Source organism: Plodia interpunctella, chromosome 6 (genome assembly GCF_027563975.2).
Source record: "Plodia interpunctella isolate USDA-ARS_2022_Savannah chromosome 6, ilPloInte3.2, whole genome shotgun sequence".
Classification (NCBI taxonomy): Eukaryota; Metazoa; Arthropoda; class Insecta; order Lepidoptera; family Pyralidae; genus Plodia; species Plodia interpunctella.
The window spans coordinates 6,911,281-6,928,395 of record NC_071299.1 but is presented as its reverse complement, the minus strand read 5'-3'; the positions used below and the strand labels follow the sequence as shown (position 1 = coordinate 6,928,395).

General features: G+C 35.3%; 1 long non-coding RNA gene across 1 annotated transcript; it reads right to left on the bottom strand.

The window, feature by feature from the left end:
• Nucleotides 1-8,133: 8,133 nt before the first annotated feature.
• LOC128670490 (uncharacterized) lies at nt 8,134-10,034 on the bottom strand. Its single transcript, XR_008404772.2, has 3 exons — nt 9,895-10,034; nt 9,209-9,239; nt 8,134-8,263 (listed from the first exon to the last, which is right to left on the bottom strand). It is a non-coding gene; the product is annotated as an uncharacterized LOC128670490 (long non-coding RNA).
• Nucleotides 10,035-17,115: the final 7,081 nt, after the last annotated feature.

The following is a 17,115-nucleotide window of genomic DNA, read 5'->3' as shown; positions in this document are numbered from 1 at the left end:
TGTAAATATTATGGTTTTGATGAATAAATTTACTATCATACTACTTTGCTAGACAAAACTTTACACATTCAAGTAAAATAACATCTACATCGAGAAAAAGTGAGCTACAGTCGAAATGTATTCGTGAACGAATCCTAATAACTACTTAGATAAAATCAAGATCTGTAGTCCGCAAAGTTAGTCGATTCTAAAGAGTTCAACTCGAGCAAATCGATCTTATCGGGTAGTTAGTCGATGTTCATAGTTAGTTAGTGGTCAATACTTCATTATGAAATTTGCAAGCAGCAGGAACTCGACCGGCCAACTAATTTACCGACCGGCCAATCTTTACCTTCGGCTAACGTTGGTAAAGGAAAACTTATGCATTGCAAAGTTTAGGCCTTGCGCTGGTTCAAACTGTTAAATATACAATTCGATAACTTGGAAGTACCAATTAATTATTGCAGCTTCTCGTTACGTAGCTTGTTCGTTGATATAGTTTTATTATTGCGTAATGAAGCTTGCATTCAACTCGTAATCTTCTTTTACTAATGATAAAATAAATTTATTTAAAGTAATGCATCATCAATTGGTTTTGTCGTCACTCATAGACTCTATATTGTTGTCTCAAAAAAAAACCTGCATTTTTTATTTGATCACAACAAGGACCTCTTATTACTGAAAACTGAGGAACCTGCAAAAAATAATCAATTTTTCTATAAATCTATCGTTCTGACCGGCCATGCTGCTTAGAAACTCACTCTACAACGTTGTTCAACGTTAAATTTTTACAAAATATTACACGTGTTAACTTCTTCATAGTCATATTCCTCATGGCTGAGGGTCGTTATCATTACGTGAAACAAACACAACAAATTTCTCGGCATTATTAATGGAGTGGTTTGCTATTGCCTTCTCCATTTTACACACAATAAAAATCAATATACAATACGATGTTTTCCTTCACCGGAAGCAAGTGGTGGTCGATGAAAACTACTTACTATACATGAGTTAGATTGATATACAAACTCATGTGGCACGAGTAGAATTCGAACCTGGGACCTTTCGATCCAAAGGCGAGCGTCTTAACTATTACCACCGCTTCGCACATATTGACAGTCGTCGAAAACTGTAAACTTGGCGTGGTGTAAGAACGTGTTTGTTATCGAATTTTGTACACAATGGAGTTTACAAAAAACTCTGGAGACGTCGCATTAAAAGAACCCCGACGAAGAAGACAAAATACCATACAATTTTCACAACTTACAATTTTCTTTTTACCAAAAAAGTACGTAATTAAGTACCTAATTTAATAAATACCAATGCTGATTTACGTAATAAAAGTATATATTGTAGGCACAAGTTTACTTGAATGTTGAATATCAAATCGAGAGACAAAAAACTCAAGAGATCTTCCTTCCACCGCCTTTTCGTCCAGGGGAGCCTCTTCAGTGTGCATGCTCAAAGCAAGTGCTCCAATGAATAGATTTTTTCGGCGGTCCAAATTGCAACTGCATATTTAAGCAGCTTGATCTTTTTTACAAGAGGATTTTTTTGTAATCCATCAATTTTATGAATCATATACCATTTACAAGCATAACAGATTATTTACTAATTACATGTAATATCATCATTATATATCATATTATATTTTCCTGAGCTGTTTCCGTAAATATTGTTGTTTATTAATTTTAGAAATGCATCACAAAGGACGTCTATATCTTATTAATATTTTTATAAATTAAACTCATAGTTTAATGAATAATTTTGTATTTTTTAAAACATTTATACTTATTACGATATTTGCCTCACCAAATCCATTACTTATATATTTTCGTTATTTATTAAATTGATTCTATTTTCTTTTATTAAATTTTCACCTTGGAAGGAATAAAAATCGAGGCGAGAATGAATCCCAATTTCAAGAATCCTTATTTTTAAACGTCGTTTAAAAGCTTTCCCATGTTCGAATATATTGATATCCCCAGTTATTATACTAGACTTATAACTATAACTCAGTCTTAAAATTATTAAAATGTGTCAATTCCTAAAACGGACGTGGACTTTTATAATAATAAGAGTGGGTTACATCGTCAACTTTGACGTTAACTTTAACGTACGAAGAAAAACGTATCGTACGCCATTTTGTCTAATCACCGACGACGCGCAGGTTGAAGTCAACGTTAAACTTGACTGCTGCATTGAGGCTTAAATGAGAATGATATCAAATTCAAAAAGCCGAAACCTCAGCTGACGCAGGCGATGTCATATCTTCAGACTACGGACTAAAAGTCACGTACGATGAATTCCCGCTCCAACTAATGGCCAGAGATAATAATTCGACCGGATACATCGCACTGAGAGAATTTATGAATCCTAGACTCTATTAAACTGTCTAGCTTTAGATTATGAAAGTCTTATTAATTCCGTCTTACTGTATGACGTTTGAATTAAATTTCAAATAATATTCCTTTTTAAATATTGTCTGTTTATTTTAAGGGCCCTCACCTTTCCACCTTTACCTTTTAGACACGTAAAAATGGTTAATTTATCTAAAAACTAATTTTCAATTTGATAGCAGTACATTCATGACTACGTACATGATGACGGGACATTTTATGACTAACAGATTACATAAAATGACAAGGGAAAATAAACATAATCGATTTGCAATAATAATCGATAATTAATCGAAATTAATAATATACTTATATTTGTATTAGTAAAGTTGCGTACATCTTTAAATTTGATAATTTATTACCAATATAATATGAGCGTTTTACCTTACAATAAAACGCTTATTAAATACTTACCTATTCGAAGCCTATAAATAAATGAGAGTGGCACTTCCGTTTCCGTTATATTTACGTGTTTCCGGCGTGTTTTTCTGACATTTCCCCCTCTTTTCCCACCGCCACAGGCAGGCCACGCGTTGGGTTGCGCGTGGCTCTTGCCTCATTGCGTCTCGTTTATGAGCCAGGCAGGAATTATTGTATAGGCTTCGAATAGGTAAGTATTTAATAAGCGTTTTATTGTAAGGTAAAACGCTCATATTAAACACTGTACGCTATTCGAAGCCTATAAATAAATGAGAGATGTGTTTGTTATCGCCTGGCGGTGGAAAAGACCAATGTGATATCATTGTAATTCGATGAGAACACATTAGAAATGCTATTTTCTGTGAAGATAGGCTGTATGTAAAACATAGAGAGGGGGGACATATTACAAGTAAAAGAAATACATTCTCCGAAATATAATTTATTTGAAATGTCACTTTTTAATTATATTTTAATAAATCAACCTTAGAATTAGGGTAAGTAATTATATATGTATGTACTAGCATGTATGTACTTAAATTAGAAATCAAATCAACTGATACACATGTGTACTTACGGATATCATAATAGAAATTTTAAGCCAATTTGCTCAATCATTATACGAGTTACATAAGAACAAAATAATTTGATGTTAGGCCGGACTAAATAAAGAACTAATATTATTTATATTTTCATTATTAATATCAGTTTGCGCAATTTCACGACGATAAAATTGGCGAAAAGTTTCTGCTGACCGCCAATTTCCTTGAGCTAGAATTTGATCCAGTGGGAAATTATCAATCCAATTTTTAGAAGCTACTGCCGCTCGGACACTACCAGGAGTAGCTTTTATACCAGCTTCATTAAGTAATGCTTTTATCCAACCTCCGATTACGGTGCGGGAAGCAGGTTTGGGTTCACCTCTTATTGTCAAGAATAGAGCATTGCGTAATCTTTGACTACATTCTTGTCTTCTAGATTGAGACGCATTTAATAACTGTTTTAGCCAGTAAACAGGATCCAATAACTGACAATGCTTATTCGCAATAATTTTCCAGCCCGATTGTCTATAATCACATGAATCAGTTTTTGATCCAAAGCGAGGCCAAAGAGTTACGCAGTCTTCTTCAATGACCATATGTTGGGGTGAGACATCAAGCAGAGTCAAATCATGCACACGCCTTCCAGAACAAAGAGGTAATAACATAGCAGTGAGTTGGGATACTCTGAACAAACCACTATTGTCTTTTTTACTGTGAGATAAATAGTTTAATAAGTGAGATACATCCCATATGGGTGGCTTTCCTAAAACTGGCGTTTTTAAGGAAATTGCTTTCAAAGCGTGTTTTACCAAGATATGAGAACTTAAAGATGACGAGTTCGTACTACTAAGCGTAGCTACTACGGACTTATGCAAAAGTATAGTTTTATAAGAAAGGCCCTCTTTTTGAGATAAATCGATCAAATAACGTGCTAAGTCTGACTCACTAGGGCTACTGTGGTTTACGCAATTTTGCTCTGCCCAATGAATCCATCGAAGCCACGCGTACTTGTAAGTTTTTAGCGTTGATTGTCGCCATCCAGATCTTAGCATACACTTTTGCTCTTTAGTCCAACCACTCAGGCTACTGGCCCACCCCCACATTTCCAAACCTCCAGCGTCATTGATTTGATGTTCGGTGGTGGTATGTTGGTAGTCGCGTCGATTAGGACTTCGCGTAGATTCGAAATTATATGAGGGGGTGCCACCGCTCTTTTCTCCAGGTCCGTGCGCCAGAAAACTTGTTCCCATCGTGGAACTACAAGTAAAAATATGCCCCTGGCTTGGTTCATATGTAGCAATACTCGAGGAACAAGGCATGGGGGTGGGAAAACCCAGGCTATTTGGTAGTCCCATTGTCGACTGAGAGCGTCGTAGTAGATTGCCTGACGGTCCCAAAGATCGATCGATACGTAATCCGGAACGACGTGAGCTATTTGGGATGCAAACAAATCTATTGAGGGCGTTCCCCATTTCTCGAACACCACTCGAGTCGCTTTTGGCAGGAGATGCCACTGAGGGGGGCAGCGTAACCTGGAAAGGTGGTCTGCTTCGGTGTTGTACAACCCCGGTAAGTGGTAGATTCGCAGATGAGCTTGGTAATGATCTAACAACGCGAATATCTGAAATGTTCGATCCAGAAGAGGCATCGATCGAGTTCCTCCTTCGTTCCGTAGGTAGGCTACCACGGTGCGATTGTCGCTTTGGATAAGGAGAGAGGCATTTGCTAGCTGTAATCGATGACCTTGTTGTAGTACTTTCAGTATAGTCAACAGTTCTTTCTGATTGCTGTGCAGAAGTTTTTCTGATATTGTCCAATTTCCGGTCAACTCTTTGTTGTTTAACTTCGCACCCCACGCCATGTCTGAAGCGTCGGTGGTCAGAAAGTGAGTGGGTGCGGGTACTCTCAACAATGACGTCATGTGACTGTTCTCTAGCCACCATGTCAATTCGTTTTTCGCCTTCAAGGTGATTTGAAAAAATTTGGCTTTCTTTGATAACATGGAATTCATCAGGAGTTGTAGGTGTCGATAGTGTAGTCTGCCCCTTGGCACTACGAAGCTGGCAAAATTTAGCATACCTATGAGGCTCTGTAATTGTTTCAGTCTGATTTTCTTGGCCTCCAGTATAGATTTTACCGCTGAAATAATTTTGTTGACTTTTTTGTCTGGTAGGGCTTTTTTGTTTCTTAAGGGATCCCATAAAACTCCTAAGTATTCTATTTGTCGTTGTGGCATGAGGATAGACTTCTCCAAGTTTACCTTCCAACCTAGACGCTGTAAAGTTCTGACGACTGTCAAAGCTTGATCTTTGAGGACCTTTGGATCCCGATGTGCTAAAAGGTAATCGTCTAGGTAAACGATCAGCCTGATGCCTTTTTCTCGAAGGATCTGAGCAATCCAATTTGTTATACTCGCAAATACTTTCGGTGCCGAACTTAACCCAAATGGTAGGCACGTCATTTGTAGTAACTTTCCTTCGTAAAGCAACCTTAGGAAGCAACGATGTCGTTTTGCCACCGGAATATGAAAGTACGCTTGGCTCAAGTCTATTTTTATTAACAAGTCCTCGTTTTGCAAGAATTCTGGCACGCTGTGAACGTTTATTAGTCGAAAATGTTGTGTGTGAACATACTGGTTGAGCCTCTTCAAATTGAAAATTGGTCGCGATGAGCCGTCGCTTTTGGGCACGAGAAATAGGGTTGACAAAAAACTTGGACTTTGTACGGCCGCTTCCAGAACTCCCTGATTTATTAGAGTTTGTATCACTTCTGACATTTCCGGAGAAAAGGAGGTTTGCAAGGCAGTGCCTTGTTCTGGAGATATCAAGGGAGGTTTTCGTATGAAAGGAATGAGATATCCCTGGATTATTTTTTGAATGTACAACGGAGCATTCAGGTCCTGCCACTCTTGATAAAAATACTGGAGCTGGCCGGCTTGAAAATTCTTGTAGTCAGGACCTTTTATGTTTGTCGCGGGATTTCCCTTTCCATGAGGGCGATGCGGCTCGTTTTGGTGCTCGTCTATCATTTGCTCTTTCAGCACGTCCTGAGCGGCCACGAAATGACTGGGAGGTTTTTAACTTAGCATGGTAATCACGTTCTTGCGTAGAACGGTATTCATAATGTTCGTCTTGCGCTGGCAAATATTTTCTGTAACTACCCCCTTGCGCAGGTGGGCGATTTTTTGTATAATAGCCTTGCGCAGGCTTGTTGCTAGATCCCTGCGCGGGATACCGATAATTATCATGTGAACCTGTTTGCGCAACAGGTTTATTGGGTTTTGGTTTCATCCAGAATGTTTTTCTTACGCCGCCATATTTTTCTAAAGCAGAAGTGAAAGTCTGCTCTTCAAATAAATGAGAACAAGATGGTGGGACCTTCTTAAGTGCTGTCTTAACTAAAGGATCTTTAACGTATTTTAAAATTGAATCGCGCCTTTGCTGAATCATGTCGGCTCTGTGCCCACATACTAACTGCATTGCATCTGAGGACACCTTGTGAAAATCACCTTTCAAGAATATATCCTCCATCTTGTTCTTTATATCTGAATAGGTTATCATTTCCGATTCTTGTGACCACTTAAGAAAATCTCTTATGCCACTTTCCAGTGTCTCTTTTTGTTTTAATAATGCATATGTCAGGGTAGCGTAACTTTTCTCAACAAACGAATAACTCTTAGCCGTGTCAAATAACTTAATTTCATCATTTACTTCTAATTCTATGAATCCCGGAGAAAAACTATATTGTTTTTGCACCTCGGAGTAACGCACGTCACTCCAAGATGAATCACCAAAACGTTGAAGACTATTTACTGCGGTGATATATTCAGTAGGGGCCTTCGCGACAGTTGGTTCTTTTAGACTAGTATCTAAACAGATGCTAAAACTTTGGGTATTAACAGCTTTATTATCAGGCTCCACGTTGGGAGACAAAATATTTCTGGCTGGACTGAATAACTCACCACTAACATTAGCTTCAATAAAATTATCGTCTACGGCAACATAATTTGGAGTGGATTGAGATTGTTGACAAAAAACTTGATTTCGTAAAACACTTACTTCTTTTGATAGTTTTTTCAGAAGCCTAGTTGATCTTCTGTCTTTTTTATACTTCTTACGACTCCTCCTTTTAGAAGATGTGTCCGAATCGCTGCTCGATGAACTATCGCTGGAACTAGGACTCCGCTTATCATTCTCGCTGTCATCTTTACTATTAGGATTATTCATGTTTAATCTACAAAAGGCAATATTAATCAATAACACACCTTGAAATTACATTAAAAATAGTGCAGCATAGCAGTAATATCAATAAAATTGTAAATGTTTTGAAAATCTGCAGAAAATAAAAATCAAAGAACTACCCTCTGTACCAGGGTAAAAATTTAAATGCATAACGACTTGCATAAAACATATATTTTTAAGTGGTATTCAGTCAGAAAATATTCATAGTCTGAAGAAAAAGATTTATAATCTAAATTAGCTTACCAAAGATCCAATAAATATGAAATTATACTTATTCTATTTATTTCTCAAACACGTAACGGTCGCTAAATACCGAAAATATTGTTCAAATATTTTCTTAAATTTATTTCTTTGACTTAAAAAGAACACGACCGTCTTAGATGGGAAAACAGACGCCAATGAGGCAAGAGCCACGCGCAACCCAACGCGTGGCCTGCCTGTGGCGGTGGGAAAAGAGGGGGAAATGTCAGAAAAACACGCCGGAAACACGTAAATATAACGGAAACGGAAGTGCCACTCTCATTTATTTATAGGCTTCGAATAGCGTACAGTGTTTAATATCAAATTTTCTACCAATCAGGGTTAACGCCCACTTGCTCCGAATAGCATCGCCAAGGTGAATCTTGATGATAATAAAGGCAATCGTCCACTTGCCTCTCACCGAAAGTGAACGTAGATCCAATCACTGAAAGAAAAATGTGACGATTTATAAACAAAAACAAAATTACCTTCACATTGTTATGAAAAATATAGGAAAATATAGGATCATCATAACTTGCAGCCTACATGTTTGATGCCTAAATATTGTTACTATTTCCCTTTATTCATTCATTGAAATCATTACTTCAGATTAATTTATTGTTATGACTCACATCGAGTTATATATAGGTATATCTAGCTTCAGAATATTTAAAAATAATAATAAAACGATGAACATTACTTTCCTGTGACTGCATTATAATGCCGAAAACAAGCAAAATTGACAACGAATGCGTTCCGAGAAACTATGATTTTCAGTTCTGAAATTTGCAGAATGCTCTTTGTTTTTGAGAAAACTGTTTCATAGAGACGGTATTTCATGTCACGGAATTTGAACAAAATATTTGCATATGCAAACGAGGTTTGAACCACGTTTGATCTTTTTAGTCTAGGAGTTTGATATATACTTATATGCTTAATATTATTTTTTAATGTGCGTGTGGTCTGAGGGCCCACTTCTTGAAATTCTTTTAAAGTGAAGCCTCTTCAAGAAATGTATAACAAATAAATTTGTTTTTTTTTTCGCAATAGGTAGTTAATAGTTTGTCTATTTCATTTTTTCAATTGACCTTGAACCTCGAAATAGATACCAAAATTTTATATATATATTTCCAAACATTTATTACCTTTCTAATTATGTCATGAAAAATAGGTTTACGTTTTTTCTTAAACTACAAACTAGTTCAATATTTTTTTATTTCATTATTTATTGATGTGTATATGTATGTACTCGTACACATATCCTTACTCGTTAATCGAAACTAAAATTTGGTAAAATCTGGTATAACTTTTAAAAATTATTGTTTTAGTATTTTCCTGAAATATAATATTTAGTACGATGAATTTAAAAATACTAAAATTTAAAACTTACAGTAATCAGCATTTCGCCGAACTAATTTTCGCTGAAAAAAAAAACATGATGAGTACTTAACATATAAATTATGTCAAACCGGATGTTGTTTAGGCTGAAGTCATAATCTTTGCTTTTTAGTATTCCATTCCAAATATTCAATAAAATAATATTCAAAGCGTTAATATTTACAATTCAAAAGTATAAAATCCTGCTATTGAGATTAAAATAATATTAAACTAACCAATAAGGTTTTGTTTGGACGTGGTTCGTACGTATAAACCAGATATTCTTAAGTAGGTGAAGATTTTGAAAAAGATTATGAAATATACAAACCTAATATATAACTAAAATATAATAATTATTATAAATATTAAAAAATAAAATATAATATAAATATAAAACTTTCGAAATTTTACTAAATTTAACGTAAATTAATTTTAACTACTTTGATTAATTAACTTAAAATAAAACATGTTCAAACCAAAACTTAAAAGATCATAAAGAACTCAACGCCCTATTATCAAATATTTTCCAACACAAATAAGAAATATTAATTATTTTACAAAACAGAACCTATCTTTATTAAAACAATAATGTCACGCACATTGACAAAACACAACGAAATTACAAAGGCAACTAAGAGCAAAATAATTTAGCGCGTTTATTAGTAAAACCGAGGCTATTAGGACAACAGCCACACTCACCGCAACACACATACTTGGCATCATAAGTATTATTACACATAATTGGAATCGGATATTCATTACGGAATAGATGTAAAACAGATGTTGTTATTTAGCGCTCGAAATCACTACTGCATGTATCGAAAATGTGGGCGTCAAGGATGTGGATACGGATTTGAATAAGTACTCGTATATATAATGGGTACGTACGCAAGAATATTAGAATATTACGATTAAGTACCGTGACGGTCGCCGTGACAAAAGGCGATGACTCATTCGTGCTCCTTCTAGCCAAAACGTATTGTTTCATTAGAATGTAGATTGATCGAATGGAAAATGATTAAGACAACACAGATTTTTTTTACAATATATACGATATTTATATGATATTTATTCGCTTGACGAATATCTATATTATTTGTATGTTCAATAGTAATCCTACTAAGGATGAGTGTAAAATAATTGGTTGATGTTACGGTTAGCTGAGAAACAGACGAACATACACCTTAGTTCAGACTTTTAGTTAGTTATAACTTTGCTACAGGGTTAACGGTGCGGTAAACTTCTCACAGAGTGGTTATTAAATTTTGAGGGGTTATAATAGAATTTCTTGTAAATAAAGGATTGCCCAAGGTAAAAAGCATATCAATTGTATAGTATAGCACTATGATCATATATAAACTTTAATGTATAAAAATAACACACATGCATAAATAAGTTCCCATATACAACATGTATTAAGAGATAAAATTTATTGGTTGTAAAAATTACTTACCCAGGCTAGATAAACGGGATTGTTTGTTATGCTTATTTCCTCTCTCTCTTATTCTCTTATTGCGTTTTTCCGGTTACTTCCTCAGGCATCGAGCGTCAAAGCCTAGGGTCCTTTTCCTACTTTTTCGTCTCCACTTCACACGATCATCGGCATTCCTAGACGTCAGGTTACGTTACGACGTGTCGTTCGTTAGCCCTCTATACTATAAAAAAATCACGCAATATTTTGTAGGTGGTAAATATCCTAGAATTGCACTGGGTTTATTTTTGAAATACACAAATGCAACTTTTGGCAGCAGTTATGTCCGAGCACCAAATTCCGACCGTTCCCCGGACGGTTAAAGTAATTAAAGTGGGTTATCGCGTTCCAAGTTGCAATTCCTGGCATCAATCATGCACTGGATCCCTGGCATATGCGATGAGCCGGGAATCCCAACTACGCAGACTCGAAACTGGCGTATTTCTCATGTAGGTACTTGGAAATGCCATAACAACAGAACAGAAGCTTGAAAATTCAAGCTAAAATTATAAATGTGAAAGTGTGAGAAACCAAGCTTAAATTAAATATGTGAAAGTGTGTTTGTTTTTCCCGTCAAACGAAGCAATGTATTGTTTGAGTAGATATAGTTGGAGGGATGGAGAGTCACACAGTATGCTTTTCAGCAAAGTAACAGCGCGAGTTATATCTAGTTCTTTAACAAATTTGTTGCTATCATTAATTTACTAGAAACCCGCATCGATTTTTTTTACTAAAAATTTTATCGAAATCCGTTCGCGGTAAATTATAAAATCGCATTTCCTTGATAATCAAAAAACTAATCGCAACGAACCCGTCAATTAATGAGCGGCTGCCAGTTACTTTGTGTCCCGAATCTTCGTGATCGGTAAGTATTTTTAAAACCCGAAAATCAACCCAGAATAAAAAGAACTAACTACATATCACTCTACAACTATATTTTAACAGTTAACTAAAAGCGTAATAAAAACCGAAAGTATCTGTACAAATCTAGGACGTAAAAACTTCCACCGGTAGTATATTTACGTGAGGCATAATTAAGATAATTGCTAGGCCGAATAAGGATCATCGTAAAGGACCAAACAATTTGTAAGGCAGTATAAACTTATCCAATCTCGTTGACTAAGTCTTCCAGTCGAAAGGATCCCATATATCTGACATTTATGAGGTAACAAGTTGATATGTTTATAGCCTTCCTGTCAAGTTTAATGTTTTCATTGCGAATTAAGTTTTTGTGTGTTTTAACAATATTTTATTACCGTAAGAAAATATAATTTTGTGTTAGTTTTCCATAAGGTTAAGTTTTACCATGTGTTATTTATATATTTTTTTAATAGACAACACTCAACGGCCCATATTAAGCACTTAGTTTGTATAACGGGTTCGATTGACACAAACACAGAAACGGGCATAACACAATCCAGAATCGCAGACAAGTATTTATGATCACAGGTTAAAATATTTGCCTGTACTGGTAATCGAACTCAGGACTTCCAGATAGCCAATGGGCTTAATGTCGACCTCTAGTCCGTCGCCCAATAAATACACGACTCTCCTCATTCTTGCGTGTTCCCTAGTACATTCGGAACTGTGACTCCCCGAAGCCCGGAGTTCGCGTAAAAAATTAACCATTAAATTTTGAAGATATGGCTATGCTTTTATAACCGGCTGCCTACCTGACGTCAACCCTCTTTGGGGATGCTATTGTTACCTATCAGCTGCTGTTAAGGCATGTATCCCTTGTTCGCCTCGTACGAGATTCACGAGAGGATTTAGGGTGGTCGTATTCTAAGGCAATATCCACACGCCGCAATGAATTCATGACGTCATTGCAAAAGTGATTGTCGCTGTGCTTAGGTAATATACCAATAAATAGTTTACTGGGAAACCATAATTCAATATAGCAATTAATTCCGCGTGCTGCATTAACTAACTGACTGGGTCCACTGGGAACCGGGATTAAGTTTAATTTTTGTATATTACACATGTTAAAATGTAACATGTTAAAAATATAGTGTAACTGACGGCAATATTATAACCGAACTGTCGGGCTTCATCAGATAGAAAAAACTCATTATTTTGGGCTAAGCAATAAATACTCTCTCTCAACCGAGCGTTTTCCTACTTTCTTCCTCAGCCGTTGGAGCTCACACTTTGGAGCTCAAAATTCATAGACCGCTTTCCTATTTCTAACCCCCTACGATAGAAGGAGTAAAAAGTTTAACATTATGTCTATGTATCTATATGTCTGTTCGTGGCATCGTAGTATCCAAACTATTTTTTTTTTATTTGAAAGAGAATTTTATCGTTTATTATAAGAAATGTATCCTTTATATTTGTATCCTTTATTTTTTTATTATTGTATCTGTCGTTGTATCTATTAGATATGTTTGGAAACTATCGACTTTTCTAGCAGATGAGATGATTCCGCTAACTTCAACTTTAATTAACTTAAATTTAGTTTTTATTTCTTCTCTGTAGATAAGCAATACCTACAGTCTAGAAAGAGTCAGTAAGAAGGTTACTCTAGTTTAATTTTTAAAAAATTTTTGTAATTCGATATATCACATTTAGCAACGTCTATACAAAGATACCCATTATCTTTCAATGAAGAATCGAAGTACAGGCCCAAAGCGGCTTCGACCATCGGCTAATCGGCCAAATTCAAACACTTCTTGTTTGTGGGCTAGATGTGATTAATCATAAGTTGGCCAAGAGCCGTATAAACTTGGCTAAGCAAGACGCTATTAATGTTGAAGCTCTCGCCAACTTGTTACCTGGCCATAAATATATTAGCACGTAGGGGACGCAAGTTTGATGGAAGTCGTGCCGTGTGACGAAAACAACATGGATATTAAATTGGAGTGCGTTGCTACGGAATTATTTAGCACTGGCACTGGGTATGAATTTCTATATCATTATAAATACACTAGCTGTGCCCTAGGGCTTTGCTCTCGTAGGAATTTTCTGATAAAAAGTACCTAATATGCTATGCTTGGTAGCTCGCCCGCATGCCAAGTTTCATCGAATTCCTTTCAGTGGATATGATTTGGATATGTACCTCGTAAATGTCTATTGATTTGAATAGAAACGATGGATTGATCTTACAAGGGCAATGACTTCACCAAAACCAAAAATTATATCATAATATTCAAGAGTAATTAGGTGAGTAAATGTTTGAGTTTTGGAAGTTTACCGGCCTATTTCTGTACACCTCGTGAAAATTACCCAATATTACGGTAACCAAAACAAGAATAATATTTGTGTAAAACATGAAAGGGCTCGCGTGTCGGTACTCTATAAAATTTTGTAATTAATAACTAAGGCTCAAGTCGTTTATGGTAATAAAGGCAATTTTTCTTTTCACTAATGCGCGTCTTTGAGTTCAATGTGCTTGAAACCCCACTTTGCAATTTCAGTGGTTCTCAGATGTTATCTCTATCAATTATGGTCCATAAAACGTAATGACTTCATCGTAAATCTTCACCTTACACGACACAATTTTACTTGGTGTTGAATAAATGAGGTCAAATTGCCTGGTATTAATGAATTTTGTCCCGAATTGTCGCCTATGCGTGGGCACCAAAGGAATTCTAATGGCGCTGTAAAACTAAAGCACCTATTTCAGATGTTTACAAGTTTTAAATTTAGATTCAGTTTATCCGTTTCTTTTTTTTTTTTGCTTTTGTGATTTGCCAAATAATATTATTTTCTTTTTCTGTATGAAGAAAATATTTTTGAAAATGAAACAGTTTTAAGTCGTTTAAAGTAAGCAACATAGATAAAATAAGCAATGAACTATTTATTTGTTCATGTAAAAATTCAGAAGACAAGATTTTCTTTATTCAGGCCGGATTTCAAAGACTAAAAAATTATATTTTCTTTTACACTATGAGTTCATTATTCTTTGAGCTACACCTAGCCCTACGTTGTCTCCAATAAGTTTAATATTTGTTTATTCAAAGAGAGTCGATTCTCGATATAACGAGCGAACGCCCCTTCAGACCGACTACCTGTCATAAATTGTTATATTTTCATTGTATTTACCCGTATTATCCGTATTATTTACTACATACTAAATATATTTATAAAATTCAAAACGCCCCGGCATAACATTATTTCAATTTACTCTCGATTGTGTCAAAATTCAAACAAACAAACGTCAAAATCGGTACATGATTCTCTCTCCGTGCAATAGTTTCAAAAGTTGGTCGCCAATCTTCGATGAGAAGCAGATTGTTTTGGGGCTCAAAAATAAATTTATATTTGATACGCATCATTCGTGTATATGCAATAAACTCAAAATAGAATCTATGTTAATGAAACGACCCATTTCATCATTTTAACGGGCCATTTCACTTTTACTCTCCCAAAAATGATAGTCCGCTATTTATTTATTGATATAAGCTTGTTGAATACAGTGTTTTTCATAAAATACTAGAATTAAATTATATTTGGAAAAAAGTGGAATAATTTTATTTTCCAGAGGGTATAATTTTCATCCATTGGACTGAGTTCACATACAGAGGGGAAAACATTGAGAGTTACCAGCAAATTACTTGACGTGCATCAACTCCCTCTTTCAAGGTTGGTGAATAAATTCACAAGGAAAAAGGCTGCACTGCAATTAGTGAATCGTTGCTCTTGCACCTGGACCTATAAATTATTCTGTAACTTGAACTGTCTTTAGTTACGGCTCTCTGTTCGTCGGAAAAATGTTACAGAAAAATTCCATTTCACGTCCCTGACATTTAATTTAACCCCTCTTAATTTTGTACCTTCATTTATTCCAATTTTAGCTTTCAGAATTTCTAGGGTTTACACTGCACTCATTCTCTCATCAAAGGGTTTTACCGGTTAGTTCCTTAGCCATAAAGTGTTGGAGCCCAGAGAACTTTAGAGTAAATAGGTATAATATCAATATAATTACATTAACAACCTTGTCTAATCAATATTAGACAAGGTTGTTAAATGTGTTGGTTGTATGTGTGCAAAATTTAACAGAAACAGTTACATAAATATTTTTCGATTTTCCATTGCAAAGAAGAAAATATTTTAAAAATTCATAAGTAAAACAAACGCAAGAATTGAGTAATTGAAGAACCTTCAAATTACTTCAAACGGTTATTTCTCCTAACTGTGGTGGGTACTAAATATTTCAGCTGTACCATAACTTAATTACGCAAACTTGTAGGCCACTGAGCGACTGTTGACTGAGCAGGAAGTAAGACTAATATTGGAACTACTCGTGCAAATAATTCGTTGACATTTACAATCGTTTAATTTTTTAATGTTAATGAAAATGAATGTTATGTTTTTAATGTTAATTAAAATGAAGGAACAACCTTCTTTATATAGATAGATAAAAGTTACGATATAAGCATTGTGATTGTGTATAATGTGATAGGTATGAAATATTATGCACGATAGATAAACTCATTCTTCCTATCGCCATATAACTTCCATAGAAAACGTCTATTCAGATTACTGTTAAATTTTTTGGAGATTTTTTTTACATTTTAACGATTTTTATTTTATTATGAAAAAAATAGCACAAATAGCCCCTATGAAGTTCGTATTTGTGCAAATTTTTGCTTGATAGTTGGCAGACGTTACAAGCTGCCCAAAGATATTCAACTTAACGACCGCCATCTAGCGATAACAACCGGGACTAACCGCTTTATGCCGCTTATACGAAAGTATACGACACGGTTAAGTCCTTTTAGTCCACTGATAAATCCAATTGATAAATAAGTAGTATCAATAGAAAAGTTTGTGATTAAATTTGATCTCAGGAGACAAATGAGCAAACGGATTAGCTCGTTGCAATTGGTAGGACACAACGCGAAATACCGAAGGCCGTTGGGATAAAAAGGTTCTGAATTGGCGACGTTGTACCGTGGTCTACCAACAAGCACAAGACTTCCACCAACCAGGTAGTCTGATAATATAGTCATAGTGACAGAAAAACGCTGGACGCAACTTGCATTCAACCTATTTATGTCGAAGTCTTTGAGACTTGATCAAAAAACATAAAAAATAATATAAACTTTTCAATGTTTCACTACTACAAATTGCTACTGCGAAATTGTTCTACTTTTATTTTTGCAGCATCTACCGTGGTAAGAAATTGTATAAGCTAAAATTATTTTTAAGCCCGTATTCTTTGCATCCGGAGCATGGAAAATGGCGAGAAACACGTACAAGCGGCTCATTGTAATAGGAGTAACAATTTTCTGTTTTCTTACTTTAAATTAAACATGATTTCTCCATCCGTTATGGCTACTTAAGCACTTAAAATGTCGTTGAGATGAATGGCTTCACTTTTAAGTTTGCTCTAACTTCCGAGCGGAATAAAGCTAGACTTTTATAATAAGCTACCCTTTCTCCCCCAGATATTATTTTCTTATGGCTTAATTTTCATAGTTGTATAATTTCTTACCAAGACATTT